Source organism: Thunnus albacares, chromosome 23 (assembly GCF_914725855.1).
Source record: "Thunnus albacares chromosome 23, fThuAlb1.1, whole genome shotgun sequence".
NCBI lineage: Eukaryota > Metazoa > Chordata > Actinopteri > Scombriformes > Scombridae > Thunnus > Thunnus albacares.
In genome coordinates, this window is record NC_058128.1 from 15569916 (window position 1) to 15589001 (window position 19086).

The 19086-nt window shown below is 38.7% G+C and overlaps 1 long non-coding RNA gene across 6 annotated transcripts in view; it reads left to right on the forward strand.

The window, feature by feature from the left end:
- LOC122974879 overlaps window positions 1-19086 on the forward strand; it is a 218118-nt gene that overhangs the window by 94275 nt on the left and 104757 nt on the right. The window contains exon 4 of one of the 6 annotated variants that reach the window (XR_006400486.1): window positions 14499-14522. The exons of the other annotated variants lie outside the window; for them this stretch is intronic. This is a non-coding gene — a long non-coding RNA (uncharacterized LOC122974879). Of the gene's footprint in view, window positions 1-14498; window positions 14523-19086 lie in introns of those variants that run through there. 6 annotated transcript variants of the gene reach the window in all.

A 19086-nucleotide genomic window follows, 5' to 3' on the forward strand; every position in this document is an offset into this window, starting at 1 on the left:
GGTCAGTATGCTGACTGGAATGAATAGTCCAAGTCCTTCCATGGGGTTTTGTATGAAAAAATCACTGATGCTTTTGCTTTATGTTTAGAGGCAACAGTTTTGAGCAGGAAAGCCAACCTTTACAAAATGCTTGTGATTCACCATGACAAAGGCATTGGTTCTACATTAGAGTCAGCATAGTGGAAGGAGACAAGGCCCAACATCAAAGCTGTCATCTTGCATTGTGAACAAAGAAGGTAAAGCCCGGTGAGTGGAACAAATTCAAGACTGGCCTTACTACTGCTTTCCCGATAGCAGGTACATTGTTGCTGCAAAGCTGTTGTAGCCTCTCATGCTTTATCCCATTCAATAGTAAATTATTTCTTCAGTTTCTCAACAGCAAGATATGGTCTTCCTCTTATTTCCTCCCCCTCTAAATAGTTGAGTGAGATTCAGTCCATTTACCTGAATCAACTCTAGCCATCTTCAATTTGTTAAAGGCTCTTTGGCACCCCCGAGTATGGAGGGAGATAATTGAATTGAGCTCATTCTTCTTGCTGATTTCTCATGTTACCTAAAGGGACTTGGGGAGGAAAAGTATTCTCAGAAAAGAGCCCTTTTCAATCTATTGCAAAGGCTATTCGTGAAAGGGAATATGAAAGTCATATGGAAGGCTAAGTGGGAGAGAGAAAGGTGGCGAGAGAGAGAGTAGCACTCTGTGAGCTCACTGTTTGTGAGAGATCTGTTGTATGAGACTGAATTTCATGCTGAGGAAACATGATTTATGAAGAAGAATGTTTCCTCACAATACTTAAAGAGGACCACTAGAGTGGCTCTGCATGATTCAAAGTTAAAACAAACTCCTTATTTATCGTTTACTGGCCCTTTATGCAGCCCCTCAATATACACAGTTTCTCTTACACTCTGTTTTAGCTCCTGTCTCTTTAAGGCCCCCCTTCCGATGATCCCACTCTGTTCTGATTGGCCAGCTTTACGTATCAGAGTTGTGTAACTTTACCGTCATTGCGAACCAAACATTTCCTGCTACACCGCTTCAAATTAAAAGCTTTTAAATGAATAACTTATGGGAGACTATTATTGTGAAGAATTTACAGGAAGTAAAAACGTGTTCCTCACTGACTTAGCGGAGCTTTGTTAGTGGCGCTAAAAACTGGTCGAAACAACAACATATGGAGCTATTTGTTCCGTGGATCAGTTAGAAATAAACCAGCACACCTCCAACAGGTAAACTACTTATTTTACTGCGTAATGGAGTCGTGGCTTGGCGTAACTCCTCCCAGAGTGGAGCAGCGAACTCGCGCGCTGTGCACATAGCAATGTCCATATAAAGAAATGTGTCATGAACTGACGTCAGCTCAGGCTGAAAATAGAAAAAATTGTTGGAAACGTAGCGTTCAGAGCAGCCTGAAGCCAGGGCTTTCTGCTCACAGGGATTACTGCTACATACATTTACCTCGTTATTTGGCACGCCAGACATTTTTAACATGAACATCCGACATTGTGACATTATATATATGTGTGAAAATAAGGAAAAGCATAATATGTCCCCTTTAATGCTCTAATAATTTAAAGATCCAGACATGTAGTAAGACAAAAATACTCTCCTTGGAACAATAATGTGTGTCTGATATGATTTTTCCACAAAAAAAGCATAATTACCATGTTAATTTTCTCCTTCTCCCTTATTAAAAAAAATCCAAAATGTATAAATATGCAAATATATTTTATTTCAAAAGTTTAACTGCTGGACACAAGATGTCTTCTGCTTCACTGAAAAGTCCATTCTCAGTGTATGTTCACTGGGGGTTTCAAGTTTCCACATCACACTTGTATAAGTTGAATATTGGACCAGGATTGGCTTCCAAACTAGTTGTCAAATCCTGTTCACAGGCCCAACCCTACAATTCAGATATTCAATGGGTACTTATAGCAGAGGAATGTGAAAACAGCCTTTTAGTGTCAAACTCTACACATACATCATTCTGCACAGAGAAGCTCAAACATCCAACTGAAGGAACAAGAAGAAAAACATATTTTTGAGTGGAGGAAGACTTTAAGTATATCTAATTATTCTATGTGACCTTAATAGGCTTCCCAGTAAAAGGATGTTATAGACAAAACTAAAATTTATATATACTCACAAGAGACTGCGTACATACAGTAAAACTTTGAGTTATCCTGCTGGGTGTCAAATTTTAGAGTAAAATCTGAATAGCTTGCATATAACCCAAAATACAGAGTGCTGAACTTTCTGCCATATTTAATTGATGTTGATATACCAGAGGGGCATTTTAGGATTCAATTAGCCCACTGAAAATGAGAATTATAATTCTAAACTGTGAAACCCACTGTAAGTGCATTCATAGGCCTTGGGCCTCTCTTAAATGTGTGAAATGAATATTATATAAAGGCCTAAAATGTCGTTATTAGAGCAATATAAAAATTGAATTACTAATAGAAACAGTAATAGATTTCAAGAGACACCATATGCAGAAAGACATCCGTGTTTTTTGTGACATGTGTGAAATGCACCAAAACATAGAGCTGAAGTCTCAAATGGTAAGGTGACAGTTTCTTCTATTACAGAAAATAAGTAGTAAGCTCTCCAAAAGAAGCCAGTTCACTTGTTAATTTCTAAACTGCTACAGCATTTTGACACGCTTCTCAAAAACTGTTGACACATTATAAATTAAAAATCATCCCTCTCTCTTCTCTTTCTCGTGAAGTAATACTTCATTAGCTAAGATTGTTCATCCATGCCATGAATACAAAGGATTATTTCCTGAGAAATAACAAAGGACCTCTTTTGCCTCAGAACCGCGGAAGATAAAAGAGTAAGCCTTTGACGAGTTAATGAATTAGTGTGGTTAAAATCGACAGTGGATGTGTACTCGCACAGTAAGTAAAATTCAATTATTTATATATATATATATATATATATATATATATAAACCAGTATGCAGTCATGAATGAAAAGTACCATAGTGTGCTACAGTTTTGTAAAAGCCATGGCAAGAGCCTATCAGTTTTGGTTTTAGGTCAATGGTTGTGCGGGCACTTAAAGCATTTTATGCTAATATAAATGATAATATTTTATTATGGTTGTGTGTTTCTATATATTTTATAGATATGTGTCCACTGTACAGCATCTCTGCATCTATATTTGTCTGCGTGAGTATGTGTGTCATTACTTCTCTGTTTTGGTGCATTCTAACTATTTAAAAGGTCTCTTGCTCAATCTTCATTTCTTAGAATTGCTTTGGCAGCAGAGGGAAGGCATTTCCTGCAGAAGGAGATTGAAGTCTTTCTGGAAACAGTATATCTCCCACATTGCCACAATGTTGGGCTGTCAATCAGCTGGTGTCTTGAACAGCACAACAACACCAGTCCACACACCCAATTGCGCCAGCTGCTACATTCCTCTGAAGATAGAAGATGGCTTGATGTATGTCTTTGATAGGAAAGGCCAATGCTAGTGTGAATGGATTTGACACCTATCTGAATGGGTCATGGCTATGTTGTCGTATGTCTTCTGCCAGGAGACTTTTAAGGCTTATATTGAAACAGTAAAAAGGACATATTGACCACACTATGCACACAGCGATTGCCTATATTTCACCTGACAGAGACATTATAGTAGCTGTGTGGCGGAGGTGGTTGTAGAAGCCTTGCTTTGACAGTCTTGAGTGACATTGGCAATGTGTGCTTACACACAGGCCCAGGGCAGATGGACACAGATGGACAGACAGAGGGAGAGAGAGAGAGAGAGAGAAAGCAGCCAAGGGTAAATTCAGCACCATGGACAGCTACCATCAGACATCTCTCCAGGCAGCATTTGTTTGCTTTTATCTCCAGGAGATGAATCACTTATAGTCGGCAAAGCCAGTGCTGGATAAACAAACTGGTTTGAAATATATGGCGTTTAATTAGTCTCAAAACCCACACACCAAAAAAAAAGGCACGTGCATGTGATATGAGCACACACAACAGTATCTGCGACTGGAAAACCATCCTTGCAAGGGAGCACTTTTGCTCTGTGTGCACAAATGTGATCCCGCAAGCACAGAGCTGTGACAAGGATGAGCTCGACCCTCCCTACATGCTTGCAACTGCTCAACAGTCACTCGCTTGTCAAGTTGACTTTTAGACTTTGGAGGCAGGGATGGAGTAGACTGTCCGCTCCTTTGATTGGTCAGTTTAAATACTGACCATGACCTTTGATTGACTGTTTGGTTTGATCACTGACACTGTCAAAGACAGGGAATTACCTGAGAGAACAAGGAGATACAAAAATAATGATATTTAGCAGCTGATTCTCTGTTTTTTTACCACTTACACTTATGAAAACTGTTAGACATTGTAATATAAGTCTTTATGTTGTTTAAACCTACTTTCAGATTTGTGAGACCTTTATTTTGCTTATGAAAACAGAAAATAGATTTCACTGATATTTCTCCATCTAGACCACATTAGACCAGGTCTAGATCAAAAACCACTATACTTAGACCTGTATACAGTTTCAGATTTGTGAAACCTTTATTCTATTTGTGAAAACTAAAAAAAGGGCAATTTCACTGATCTTGCGGCTAGAAAATCACAGCGCGATTCCATATCTCTCCATTTCATTGGTTATGGCCATGTAAAGCTCCTTTTTCTCAAGCAAAGGTAGAAAAGTTATTTTTACCTTTTGAAATAATGGCAATGGCAAAGATTGGCAAAATGGGTTAGGGGAACGTGTGTCAAGGTGCTCAATTTGGGCCCACAGCTCATTATTGCCTGGGGCCCCCTATCATGTTAATCTGGCTATGATTGATAATAATGTCAAAGGTAGTTAAATGTCTGCAGTCCTATTGCAGTCCCCAGTTTTCACATTCTGACTACTTTTTGCATATAAGTTCACAGATAATGTAGTAGCCAATCCAGTGTAGATGGCGCTTTCTGAGAATATTTGTGTGTGTGGCTAGCTCTCCATTTTAGGACTGTAGGATTTTCTATAACTTATCCTTCCTTACTTAGTTTTTGTAGTACACCAAGGCTTCAGGTGATATCTGTTCCTGTCCTCCACACACTTGATCCAAAACCTTGTGCTTGATATAGTTTACTGCTGACCAAAAGCTATTTTACACGGCCAGTTGTAGTTGAATAGGCTTAGGAACAGTGCCATACTCTCCTATGCTGCACTCTGTTTTGCTTTTGCTCTCCCAGCATTTGATCCATAATGCCACTCAGTTTTTAATCAGAGCTTTCAAATGTGACCTTGACTTAAATCCATCAAGCTGACATTTCTGGTGAAAATGCTGGGGGCCGATGTCAGCCTCAAAAATCCAATGACCAACTCTCCCATGTACTCAGCTCTATTCACAGAGGGCATGGCTCTCTGTACTTTGAGCATTATAATTACAAGCTAGTTCCATTTGCAACTTTCCAGCACCTATAAAAAAAGGTATGGTAATTACCATAAGAGTGTGTGGAACAGAGCTCCATGCAGAGGAGATTATTGCCCTCTGCATCCGCTCCTCCCTCCCTCTCCCTCTATCCTCTCCCATTCCCTCTCCCCCTGTTTGTGAATCACTTTTAACCTACAATCCAAACGGCTTTGACAAGGATTATGGAGTTTTGATGAGAGACAGAGAGAGGCTGGGAGAAAGTGAGTTTGGGGTAATGAAGCAGCAATGTCAAGGAATGATTTATGAACGGCTCTCTTTCCTTCACTCTCCTGTCGCCGAGATGTAGTCAGTTCAGATATCACATTTCAGAAAAATTCAATTCTGACCACGCACAAAATGATCAGTGTACCACTTCAAGAAATTAGATAGCATTGTTTGTTTAATATAGTATTCCAAGCCATCCAATGATATGTCAGCAATATTTCCACATAATAGCAGAACAATGCACATTCACTATTTGAGGAGGATTGTAAAGCTTGGTGCATTTGTTAGGATTCATAAGTTTTCATTTTTGTTATTTTCTTCCTGTGGCGAGACATGGGAATAGTGTTGTGTACTGTTTTATGATTTCAGACAGATGAGTCACAGGCAAACCAGGCCCAGGGTCACTGCCTGAGCTAATGAACAGTTTACAGACAACATCATGTGCCACACGGTAGACTACATCTTGTTGTCTAAAACAAATCAGTGCAAAACATCATATACTTGAAAATAACAAAACACTGCATACCAAATATTAGCTAAAATTGGATCTCATAAATACTGTGATTTTTGGCTTCAACATTAAAGATAACGTGTAGGTTGTTATGACAACCATTGATTCTGACTTTATGGGATTATTGCACCATTTTCCCTCCTACTGCATCTTTACATTTATTACATTTTAGACATTAAGCTGACATTTTTATCCAGTATTGCTTATTAAAGTAAGCAGGTAGGAGTTCAACATGTTGCTTCAGGACCTAACAACAGAGACAGGACTCATGGTTGCTTGTGGACACACAAGCTATTTTAAACACCAATTCTGTAATTTCCCAGTTAATTGACATATTAATTGTTAATTGACCACCTGACCAGTTCTCCATAAATTATAGCATAAACATTATTAATAGATGGCAGATGGTGACATAGACACAATAAGAAGAAATCACCATGACTGAGTATTTTTTAAGGCTTTAGGGTTATATAAATCTTACTATACTCAAGGTTGTTAAAATAGTTCCTCTATGTAAAAAATGGTTCAGGATGCAGGGAGAAACAGCTAGCTTGGTTCTGTAAAATAAACCTACCTCCACCTTGCTAACTAACAAATTGTATCTTATTTGTTGAAACTTCTTGATCCAAATACTGATGATCTTGGTTCAAGACGATTAAGTTGATATATTGATATGGTATGAATAAAAGTTTAATGGGAAAAATGGGCGAGAGAGAAGACGTGTCACTCACAGTTGTACAGTGGTGTTACAGAGTGGAGTGTCTTCCCTCACAAACAATTCTTTGGCAGAGTGCAGACACCAGCTTGCAGAGAGCACTTTAACCAGACATTTGTCAAAAGCAATGGTCAGTCATATCCATTAAAATATGCCCAAATTGGCTTGGGACATCCCTAATATTCAGAATTTTTTTATTAAATAATCATTTATGGGGAAAAAAAGTATGGAATACACACTATATTCTGGTGATAATCCCACAATGCAGTGTACTTAATTTTATAGATGACAATGATTAGTATGTGTCCAAAATCTCAATTTACTGCTCACTATTGAGTAAACCATTGAGTGTCTATTGTATAGGGAATAGTGAGTGAGTGAATGAGGGAGTTATTTTGGATGTTTCCCCCTGCTTCCAGTCTTAATGCCAACATAAGTCAATTGCCTCCTGGCTCCAACTCTACTTTATGCACAGATATGAGAGTACTATCAATCTTCTAAACTCTAGGAAAGAAAACAAATAAGCTTATTTCCCCGGTAAAATTTCTTGAATGTCAAACAACACTGCAACAATATCAAGACCTTCTACTTTCTTTGACATCTGTATTGACTTCTGCCTGTTACAGTCAGTGTGCTGCTCTATGCTGACTGTAATATATTGTGGTTTTCCATCTGTCTTCATTGCCACCACCTTTCAAGGCAATCACAGTGCCCCATCTCTCCTAGTACCATGAAGGATGGCTGTGACTGGTGGAGGGCTGATGTTTGTCTTCCTGTACAGATGATGTGTTATATCCCTGGCAGTCCTTTGATGTCAACCAATCAAAATGTATCACCGCATTTAACTATATATTGTTATGACTGAGAAACCGAGAACTACAAACACATAGCTCAGCTAGTCCCTGACTGACTAGTCTGTTACCATATGTCTTTGTAAAGTGAGTGGCCTTATTCATAAAGGGCCTTGGATCAGAGTGTATTGTTATGTGGGAGGGACACAGGAAGCTTTTGAATGAAGCCTTGATCATCACAAATACATAGCAACAGACATTTGTTTTGTAGACGCTGCTTTGTATGCTGGATGCAACTTCACTGGTAATCAGAAAGAACAAACTTAACCAAGCTTTTAATTGTTGTTTGTGTAACTGTCTGATCCCATTTAAGTCACACTGCAGGATCTGCACAACATAAAGGAGTATAAGTGGCATAATAAGGGAATTTCCAGAATATACCCTCAAAATGAAATTGAAGATTTCTGCAAGAATAGAGCAAAGCAATTAAGACAATCATTATAAACTCTCCGTAATTTTTGAGTGTTAAGCCAGAAAGTTTTACAGAGCAAATCCACAGCCCAAGTGCTTTCTTTCCTCTGTTAAAAAACACCACTCAGGTGCTCTTGTGCAACTTACTGAACCTCCAACCTTTCAACACCATAGTGGTTAAGTGTAGGTTTAAGACAATGTAGGGGTAATTACTTAAAGTAGATGACAATCAGCAGAGCTCCACCAGTGCAATTTTCAGGATGTCCCAGTTTCTTCCTAAGTTTTCAATAAATCAATTTGTTCCACCATGTTACATTATCAACTTATTATTATGAATGTATAATATCAGAAAATATACATGTTTTCCTGAAATGTACTTTTTATGGATTTCAGCCAAATATCACAGCCACTGGCCATTGTTTTTATCCTCAGCCCTTCTACCACCAATTTATTGTCCCCTCATACATTATTCACATGATGCAGTCCTCATCTTTAGATATCATGGCTTACCATTCTAATGAGAAAATGACAAACTTTTCCTGAAATCCCACACATAATGAGATCTTAAATTCTTAAACCAGCATTAACTGTTTTTTGGTGACTTTGAGGTAGTACAACAAGCTGTAAACACAATATTGACATATAATCACCTTTATAAAGTTACTATGGCAAAAGTGCTTGCAAAGTTACCCATTTACACATTCTGCATACACAGAGCAAGTCCAATATTTACTTTCATTTTAGCTCTGTTTTGATCTCCGCTGACTCTGGCTCTGGCTTTTAGATGTTGGCTTTAAATGCTGACTTTGTCTTTGTGTTCTTTTGTGCTGCGTGGGATTTGTACAGTCAATTTATCAAAGCTTTTTTTTTTTGCTGTAAACAGCTGCCTACTGCTGCTGGAAACTGGTTGAAGAGAGAAATGAGAGTGAACCAAAACTGGAAAGTTGTGGCCCATAAATCCAAAACAATGAGCTGAAAGATGCTAAAACGCTCTGTAGAGCTGGGGGGAACTTCAGGGTCTTGTGATAATTCTCTGTCGGCCCATCAGACTTCTCATATTATACATACTTTAGTCATTTAACACATTTTAATATAAAAACATTTATTGGTGCAGCTTTAAAAAGCTGTTGGTTGTCATGTTGAATTGAAAACTCATGTATTGCTGATTGCCAAAGCTCTTCTCTTCTTTAATGACAGTTTAAGGATGTTGATTGCCTACTTGTACATCAAGAGCACCTGTTTTGTGTAACATTGTTGTCAACCCCAAGAGGCATTTCCTCATTTCTTTTTTATCAAAGGATTTAAGAACCTAAATTAATTATTTATAGGATTTTGTTCCAGTAAAACACAGCTTGACTTAACTGGATGGTTATGAGTGTAGGTGGAAATACACATAAATACTGACATTGAAGTAATGCAAGGATAATTATTGTGCTTGTAATTGTGTCCATCTTCCAAGTGCTTGGATACTGCTTGTTTCAGCCAATAATAGATATGTCAGATAGGTAATAGGTTTACCTCCTCTTTTATCAGCTGACAGCTGCACAAGGCTTGATGATGTAATGTGAATCTGTTCACTTCCATTGTACACCACATGCTGCAGCCTCATAAGTCAATTAGCACACAAGTTCATCAGTCCATTTTTATCAGTCTTTTTGTAACGTTCAACCTTTTCCAGATGAGAGTTTTGTTTTCCATCCTTTTCTGAATGAATTCATGCTAGACAAATGTTTCCTAGAATTTCAGAGCAGCATTTTCAACTATTCCTTTTAACCATATCATTTTCTTTTGTCATCCAATGTCCTATTGAATTCTGGCACACTATACTTAACATCAAAATTCTACCTCAGCACTCCTCTGACACGCAAATGAAAAATACATTTGACCACTGTTTCATTACTGAATTCTGTCTGTTGCAAAACCAGACCTCTACTCAAATCCCACCGACAGCCAGGAGAGAAATCTGGTGTGATCTGCACACACAGCCTAAGTTGAAACAATGACTACGTTTACATGCACAAAATCTTCCGGTTTTTGCCCTTATTCTGAAAAAGACAATATTTCTGCTAAGCTGTTTACATGGCTAATGAAAATGAATATTCCACTAATATTCCTGTGTACATGCAGCCGTGCATGCTTTGTTTATCACGTCAAAATATGGAAAAATGGAATGGCTGGAGCTGCTTTTGTTTGACCATGTGAACACAGCCTCCCCCTTTCATTTGTTCAACCACCTTCTTTAAAAGGTAGGGGTTGATATATTTGTGCATATCCAAAAACCTTCTCCTTCTGAATAGAAATATGGGCTTTTCTTTTGGCCATGCATCTCTACCCCAGCCTTCCAAAGTGTTGGCTAGTTAGCTTGTTTACAACGCACACAGGGAAACAGGGAAGAAGACGTGTGTCACAAACTGTGGTAAAAACCCCAACTGAGGCACTGTATACATGTCCAAAGAATGCTCTAAAACCTGAATAATATCAGCATATCCCACATGTCGTAATTGGAGAATGCTACATTTGGAATAAGGCCTAATTCGGAATATCCAAATGGAATATGCTGTTTACATGACCCGTATCAAAGTCAGAATATTGTCATATTTTGAATAATAGTGGAATATTAGTGTGCATGTAAATGTAGTCAATGATAGTCCAGAATTCCTTCTAGGCATCTGAGTGACAGATCCATGACTCACTTTACTGCTGTTAAATGAGACATTGTCCATTACTCTAAAAAGGCATTCATTACTTTTTTACCCTCAAGTGGTGCAGTTGAATCACTTTTTGCTGACTAAGTAATAGAATCTACTATAATTTAAATATGGGAGGCTTTTGTCTCACTTAACACAATTTTGTTGTCATTTCACAACTGCTTTCTTTGACAGCGCAAGTTTGTCACAATTTGACAGTAAAATATTTTGACTCGGAGAGCAAAATGAAACTGGGTTTGGCAGTGGGTTCACGTACATTACCTTGCCTCTGTGGATTAATCCAGTATTCTACTTCATGTTCATCTTTTTCGCCTTTGCAGTTCCTTTGAGATCAGATGAAAAATACATTTGAGAGTTGATTAATAGAGAAGTGCGTCTTTTATTTATGAGCAGATTCGGAGTTTGGAATTTTCAGTCATTGTGCCAACAATGTCATGAACTATGTGGCCATTGTTAGTAGACATAAGGCAGTAATACAGTATGTGATTGTACATACTCACATAGCCCGTACAAAGACACACACATGCACATTCCTAGAGACTGGATTCCACTGAGAGACCTCCTGAAGAGGTGGACCACACTGAGCCAGAAGGCTGGCAGCCCTTTTTCCGAAAGGCCCCCCAGCAGACTCCAAAACCCACTCTCCTGCTCCTGTGTATGAAATATGGAACAAAGATGAATTATACACAACACCTGCTCATTTGACATGCCAAATATACACGCCTTATGTGGTGTTACAGGAGCTTCAGTGGCAGCACACCTGTTCCCCAATCAGACAAGGCAGTGACGCCTCATTTAGGAGGCCCCACTGAATCATTCTGCCTGAATGTATTATTGATACATTTAATCTTTCATGTCGCTCAGTGTTTGACCTCTCACTGCAGGCTTCACAGGCAGGGTGTATCATAGAATGTACTCTTTGATTTGTCAGTGTTTAATTGCTTTTTACAGAGATGAATGTGTTTCAAGAGGGAAGGCTATTGATTCAAGGTTGAATGAGCAGTAATTCTATGTTATAATTATACTTACAAGACTGTCAGTCACATGAGCTCGCAGGTGCACTCTAATGATCTAAGAGCAATGAATGGATTTGACATTCAAGACATAGCAGGAGAGAAAAGGAGATTCAGACAGTTCACATGGAATGCACTGAATAGAATAATGGACTGTTTGCCAAGAGTGTCTGTACCGGCATTACAGCCTCATTTAAGGCTTTGTTCAGACTATCATCTCATATTCTGCAGATATTTGATAGAACTTTCTTCTGGATTTCATCTCATATGTAATACTCAAGTGAAAACTTTCACTCATCAACTTTAAAAGCACAAAGGACAGTTCCATTAAACCTTCGATATTGGGTAAAACTGTTGCTGTCACACACTGTTAGCCATTGTGCAAAAAACTCTGTCCATCAATAACTGGTCAAGCTGGACTTGGCTCTTGGAGGCTTTTAAAATGCCACATGCTGACAGTTATATTTAACCATCATTCCTTCTGTGTGTACCTACATTTGTGCTGTTAAGGCATGCTGTTCCTCTCATCTCCTGTCCCTTCCCTTATTCGCTTTGCTCTATAATATATGCCCACCGTCTGCTCTGCCTCCTCACATTCATGATAACAGTCATTATCACCCTCACAAGGAGGCCTGGCACCCCCCAAGACGGAGACTGCCAAGGCTCACCGCTGAAAGGTCACGCAGGAGGGGAGGAGGTAGAGGGTGGCAGACAGGACGAGGAAGTATAACATTGAATCACAGACTTGGTACCCAAAAGCAGAGAGTCAGGAGTCAAAATAGGTGAGATGAAAATGGTCCTTATAGGTCAGAAGGCATGATTGCAGTTGCAAATGAGAAAGCAGTCGGAGCGGCAAATGAATCCAGAGGTCTACAGGTGGCAGATGGTCATCAAAACATCTGTCCTCTAAATATACAGAGGGTGATTGCTCATGAGGAGCAGCCGGGTAGGCAGGTGATGAGCTGAGGCGGGAAATTCACTTTTGACAGCTGGTGGGCAGGTGAGGAATGGCAATTCTGGACAAGATGTTGTGCTGTGAAAAGATATGAACAGCTAAATTTTTCCAGCAATATTTGTCACCCTTCCACCTCATGATCTGACATTTGAAGCCTGGCGCCTTGCCTTTGAGACAAAAATGTACTCCAAAATTTATCTGAGGCTTTAGCAGACCAAATTTATTTTGGAATACATTTTTACACAGACTCTGTATTTTGTCCCCCATCACTTACATTGGATGCATATTAGGAAGGGGTCTCTTAATGGCCAGTATGAAGAGACTGCTCCAATGTCCATATGGGCACCTGACTATTGTTAGGCTTGAAAAACTGTGAACCAGCCCTTTAGAATATCCTGTTCAATTTCCACCATTCATTTCCACCTGAACCGTTACCAGTTACACAGCATTTATTTCAAATCTGTTTAGACATACCTATTTTTCTTTGAATGTTGGCTTCAAATACAAATCAATGTTTTATTATTTGATTAAGTAGCTACATGGTTAAAATAATATGTTATTTGGTATATTTTGTTAGACTTTGCATAGGCATGTCCACCAAATACAGATATTTTTGTGAGATAAACAAATGCTGATATTAGCAGATTAATTGGATTAACTGGAGGCAGTAGACAGAAGAGATGGAGGATGGAGCAGCTGTTGCCATGTCAGGAAGAGTGTAGTGAGGAAATAGTGTGTATTCGACACACAACCTCTCAATACAGCATGGATGTCTGATAGATCGACTGGGCCACCTGGGATCACTGCCACAAGCCACACATTTGATATTGAACGATTAAAACAAAGAGGCTCTGTTTGAGGCTCGATCAGATGTGAGTAGCTATAGAGATCAAATTGTATGATCATCAAATATAGTTTATGACCATCAAGTGCATTGATTTCCATTATGAAAAGCACTAAACAAGACTCACATGAGTGGGCGTGTGCTGTTCTGCATGCAATTCCACACTGTGGTTGTGGAAGTAAATACATTAGAGCGGCATAATTATTTACCTCTTGCTGTAAATGAATGAAGATCCGACTCATTCAGTCGGAAATGTGGAAATGCTGTCGCTAAAGGTTCAAAGAGTTTACAGTGCTCGCTAAATGGCCTCTGAGGACTGTTAAGTGTCAGCATTTGCTAGTCAATATGATACATGTTAAACTAAACAGAAAAAAATGTTGAAAGCACACAAAGTGATAGAGTTTTCCAAAGTGACAGAAGTACATTACAGAAACCGTTGAATAAAGCGAGAAAAAAAAAAAAAAACATTCAATCCATTTACGCTTGTAAAGATCTGCTTCCACTTTGCTAAATGCAATTAGGCCCATCCACTCTGTTCAAGTGACACCCTGAAGGCCTTTTAAGAAGTCAGCACAAATAGATCTCTGGGCTACAAGACAAGAGAGGGAGAGGGGAGGGAGTAAGGTATAGACAGAGGGCTCTCTTCTCCCACTGTGTTTGTGTGCATGAGAGAGATAGGCGGAAAGAAAGACTATACACACATTCCCTCAGAGGAATCAGCATTGTTTGCCCCCCAAAAGGGAGGCAGGGAGAGTGAAAATGAGAGCAAGGGAAGTGTTCATAAATCATACTTTACTGTTTGTTCGTCCTCTCTCCATCTTCATCTTTCCTCCTCTCAGCTAAGAGGATAGAAGGATGCACGGTTGTGGTAGAAGAGCCCTACTGAGATGTGTTGTGAAGTCATCTTCCATCTTCCATGTGAAGTTCCTCCTGAGATCAAACGCGCTACGCCTGTCCCTCGGAGCGGCTAGCAGGCGTCATAAACCACCCAGGCATTTCTAACTTTCTACCCATCCTTTTAGCTGTTTGCCTCTGCTTGTCTTACTGTTTTTTTTTTTTCTGACTACATCTCGCTTGTGGATGCTACATCATGCCACCCCACCCCCCATATGCTGCACTCTCACTTCGTGAGATGTGTTTTTGAGGCTTTATGGCAGTGATGTTTACTCAATCCAACACTACCTCCAGCGCTGCATTGTACACATCACACCAGTGATTGCGTGTATGTGTGTGTGTGTCTGTGGATTAGGGGGTGGTTGGAAGTCTTCTGTGTGAAACCATAGAGCAAGTTTGAAAAATGTTACACTCACACTTGGAGGAAGAAATGCTACCTTTCATCTATGTCAGCTCCACATATTTGATTTGATGTGGTCGGTATCACAGCTGTCTGTCATGGTTGTGAGCTCAAGACTGTGAGACTGTAAAAAAAAAAAAAAAAAAAAAAAAAAAAGGGACTCCAGAGAGGAAGTTATGGTTGGTGGTAGCCTGCCTGCATGACGTCTGTAACACTGATGCTGTGATCCAGATCACATGGTGGACCCAGCTGCAGCTGGTCTCACTGAGGCGATATTTGGAGTTGGTTAAAGTCACAAGGAAAAGGCAGTTTGAAGGTGTCTTAAAGAAGATGTTTTGGCAGAGCACAATCTTCACACTATGACAGCACAGGAGGGAAGTTCATTCTATAAAGGGTATTACATTATGTCGTGTGTGTATGTGTTTCTTAATCCAATAAAAATGATCAATGATGGTGCAAAACTCTGCTAAGTATACCTGTAATCTTGCAAAAAAAATGCTGGTAAAAAAGTAATTTTACTGGTGGACAAGAATGCAATAACATCTCTTTTAGATGCCAAATTGAATATGTGTTTGAAACAATCTACAAAATAAATCAACAAGGCCCATTTACAGCATGGGCATTATAATTCATGAACAGATACAATCACCCTCTAGATTAGTCAGATTTGAGTGTTTTTCTTATAATTCTTTGAAAGTGAATACATTAAATATTAATCATGCTATTTTTGTGTGAAAATCTTTGGAGAATTTTAATAGAGAATATCTGAGTAGGATTTCTGGTGTTTCTAGGATTTCTATATTTAGGGCAACTACTTGATTACTTCTCTTCTCAATCAAAAATAAAAACTTTTCATGAATCTATACAGCTAAAATTAGTACTATAGAGCACTATGAAAATACATATTCAATGTAATTTAAGTGGGAAACATTGTACTTCACTCCACTACATTTATTTGACAGCTATAACCATGCAAATTAAGATTTTACATGCAAAACATATGATCAGCTTTATAAAATATGATGCATTGTTAAAGATTAACTACCCAGCAGTACTGTATGTAGCTGCCTCTCAACCATGTGAGTTATGTACCTGAATATCTCTTCCACAATCGAATAACATTCACCCTATTGACTCTGTAATTTTACCACATAGTGTCCACACACGGTATTATTCTGTAGCGAATGTGCTAGTTGATTCTTTTTCCAGAAAGAAGAAAAAGACAGAAAAACAAAATGAAACACAAGCATGTTTTGGGTCCTACACTGTTCAGTGCTTGCCAAATAATTAGCATCGACTTGCATTTTACCACAAAGCAGGCTAACCCAGCTTTGCTACCAATGGTATTAAAAGGAAATTAAACTCCATAAAAGGGGACTTGCTGACATGAACTGAGCCTCCCAGGCTGCACTTCCTCCCAGCCTCACACCAAGACTGCAGACCCAACAATGGCTGTAATCCTAACCTGTGAGCAGGCACGTGCATAAATAGACCTCAAAGGGGGCTTGAGCACCTGCCTGTTTGACCTACAGAGAAAGTACCCCTTCATGGGTGATTTTTTAATAAATAAATGAATTCCTGTTATTTCTGCTACATCCAGCATGACACAACAATATACTCAGTACCTCATCTTATGTAGTGTAGCTGACAGAGAATTTATACAAGTATATGTTAGTGTTAATAGTTTACTGCGAGGCAAAGTGACTGTAGACAACGATATGATACACTTAAGAAAAACGACAACGTTTTCCTCCCTTCTGTAACAAGCAGTCAATGAGGTGTGTTCAATGTTGGCTAAATTAATGGTGTCTGGTGTCAAATTGATCTGCATGAACTATAGTTAGCAGTGATATTGTCATTGTGTTGGTTTTATTAATGTCAGACATTAAATTAACACCTAATGTATATATTATATGTACAGTAAGCATACATATTTAATTTCTTCATATTTTATGTTATCATGTCTTATTTTGTCATATGTTTGCTCAGCAAGCGAATGTTTATAAGGGAAGTGAATGCAGCTACATTTACATGAATGTTGGACATTAACTGTTTACTAAATGTCTTTATATATTTAGAGTAACAGTTAAGTTCAAGCAATTTTTCAGTATTTTTGGAGGGAGGGAGGGAAAGGATGAAAGAATGTTAAATCTTTTATAAACCAGTGCCTAATACACCTTATCTAAAGCTTAGGTGTTTCTTTTTAGAGTTGTGGTTTAAATGCATGATGCCTTCCAAGCCTCAGTATTATGATATGATATGATATGTAAATTATATTGAACTAATTTGTTGGCACATAGTAATAGTATCTTAGCCATACAATATCAGCATTTTCTTATTGCCCGTTATTATTGAAGCAATTATGCCCTCTAGGAAGAGGTGGTAAGAGACAAATATGGAGGTGAGAGAGGCAGCCATGCAGCCAGAGGAAGTGCATCTTTGTCAGCAGTAGAGCTTCTGCAAGTGAGGATGTCAGTCAGAGAGCTATATAAGAGTTGGGCTGGTTAACATGTGAGGAGAATTTACTGAAATACACTTCATTTCTTTGCGTGTTTCATTAATGAACCGTCATGTAGCAGTGTTTGAACCAACCTCAGTCATGGGTTTGTTTTAAATACATATATTTTAATATCCCTTTTGCAAAAGTATCATTCCAGGCATTTATTTATTTTATTTGCAAAAATTGCCTTTTATGAATTTGGACCCCTGACACTCTAACATCCTCTGCACATCCATGCCTGTGAGTAAGTGCTGCCTGAGAGGCTCAAGTCCCTTAACTAGGCTCTGTTCCTGCTAAAATTTTATTGCCGGAACTCCTTTGGGGTGAGTCCCGACCCATTTTCATCCCCACACATGGAGACAATAGAGCCAGGGACTTGAAAATGGAAGCATATAAAGTGCGGAAAGGGACAGCAGGAAGAAGTAATATGTAGCCAAAGGGCAGCTTACACCAACAATCCACATCCTGTGATTTAGACAGGAAGTAGCACTTGGGGTTATTCACATGACAGCATTGTATGATAGTCAAATGAAGTGAAGTGGGTCCAGTGGGCTATTTTTTTAATTTGTTTTTATCATTGAACACCAATAACTGCACAGATGAACCATCTGTGCGAAGATGCAGGTTATTACAATGGATTTAGGGTATTTACAAAATCCAATTTTATTTACTAATCTGATAAATCTGTTTGTGTATTTATACTCATATATGCAAGGGTGTGATTTTATGTCTGCAAACAACTGCAGACATGGACACACATCTCCGTACATCTGTACATGCTATACATGCATATGCAAATACCTGTGTGAATCGTATGTGTTCAGCTATCTGGCAGATGCAAGGCGACGTGTCTCACATACCTAACCTCAAATGGTGGCAGCATTCACTGCCAGCCTAATAAACTTAATGGACTCGTGGCTAACCTGGGAGTTCATCAGATGGCTTCATTTCACACTGGCATTTTTAAACTCCTCATATTTATGCAAATTGAGAAAGCAGGCAAGGGCTGAGGCCAACATGTACCAGTGAGAAACAGAATGACTAGTTCCTTATATGTATTATTTTTGATAAAATAAAAAAATTTAAAAAATTAAAAACCCACAATCTTCTTAGAATATGCGAGAACTGTGAGAGCAGTGTTTTCCTTTGACATGTTGTTAAGGTGTATACAACACTTACGTACTAATGTTGACTGGCATTAGTGACCTTGTCAAGAGCCATATTTATAATATAACAGTAATGTGTTAGCAATCAGTCTAACAGTGTGTGTGCATGTATTTGTATTATCTCTCATTTTCCACACACTGAGTTCTCAAAATCTAGAGTATTTAACAATAAAACTTTCCTCTCTCAAGCCTGTGCTCTCCTCTGTTTTTCATCTTTAAAGTTGTGTTCTTCCTCAAGTTTCTTTTTTGTGTGCATGCCTTCTGTGCACTGGGTTATACTTTTTCCTTCCTTTTACTTATTTTTTGCACTCACAAAAAGTTTCACAGCACATTGGGTCATGGTATTGACGGCCAGATTCTTGTATTCTTTTTGGTTGTGTGCATCATATGTTCATCTTTACCTCTTTTTTCCCTGCTCATTACAAATTAGCAACAATGATACTATAGCTATTTCTACATGCTTTGAT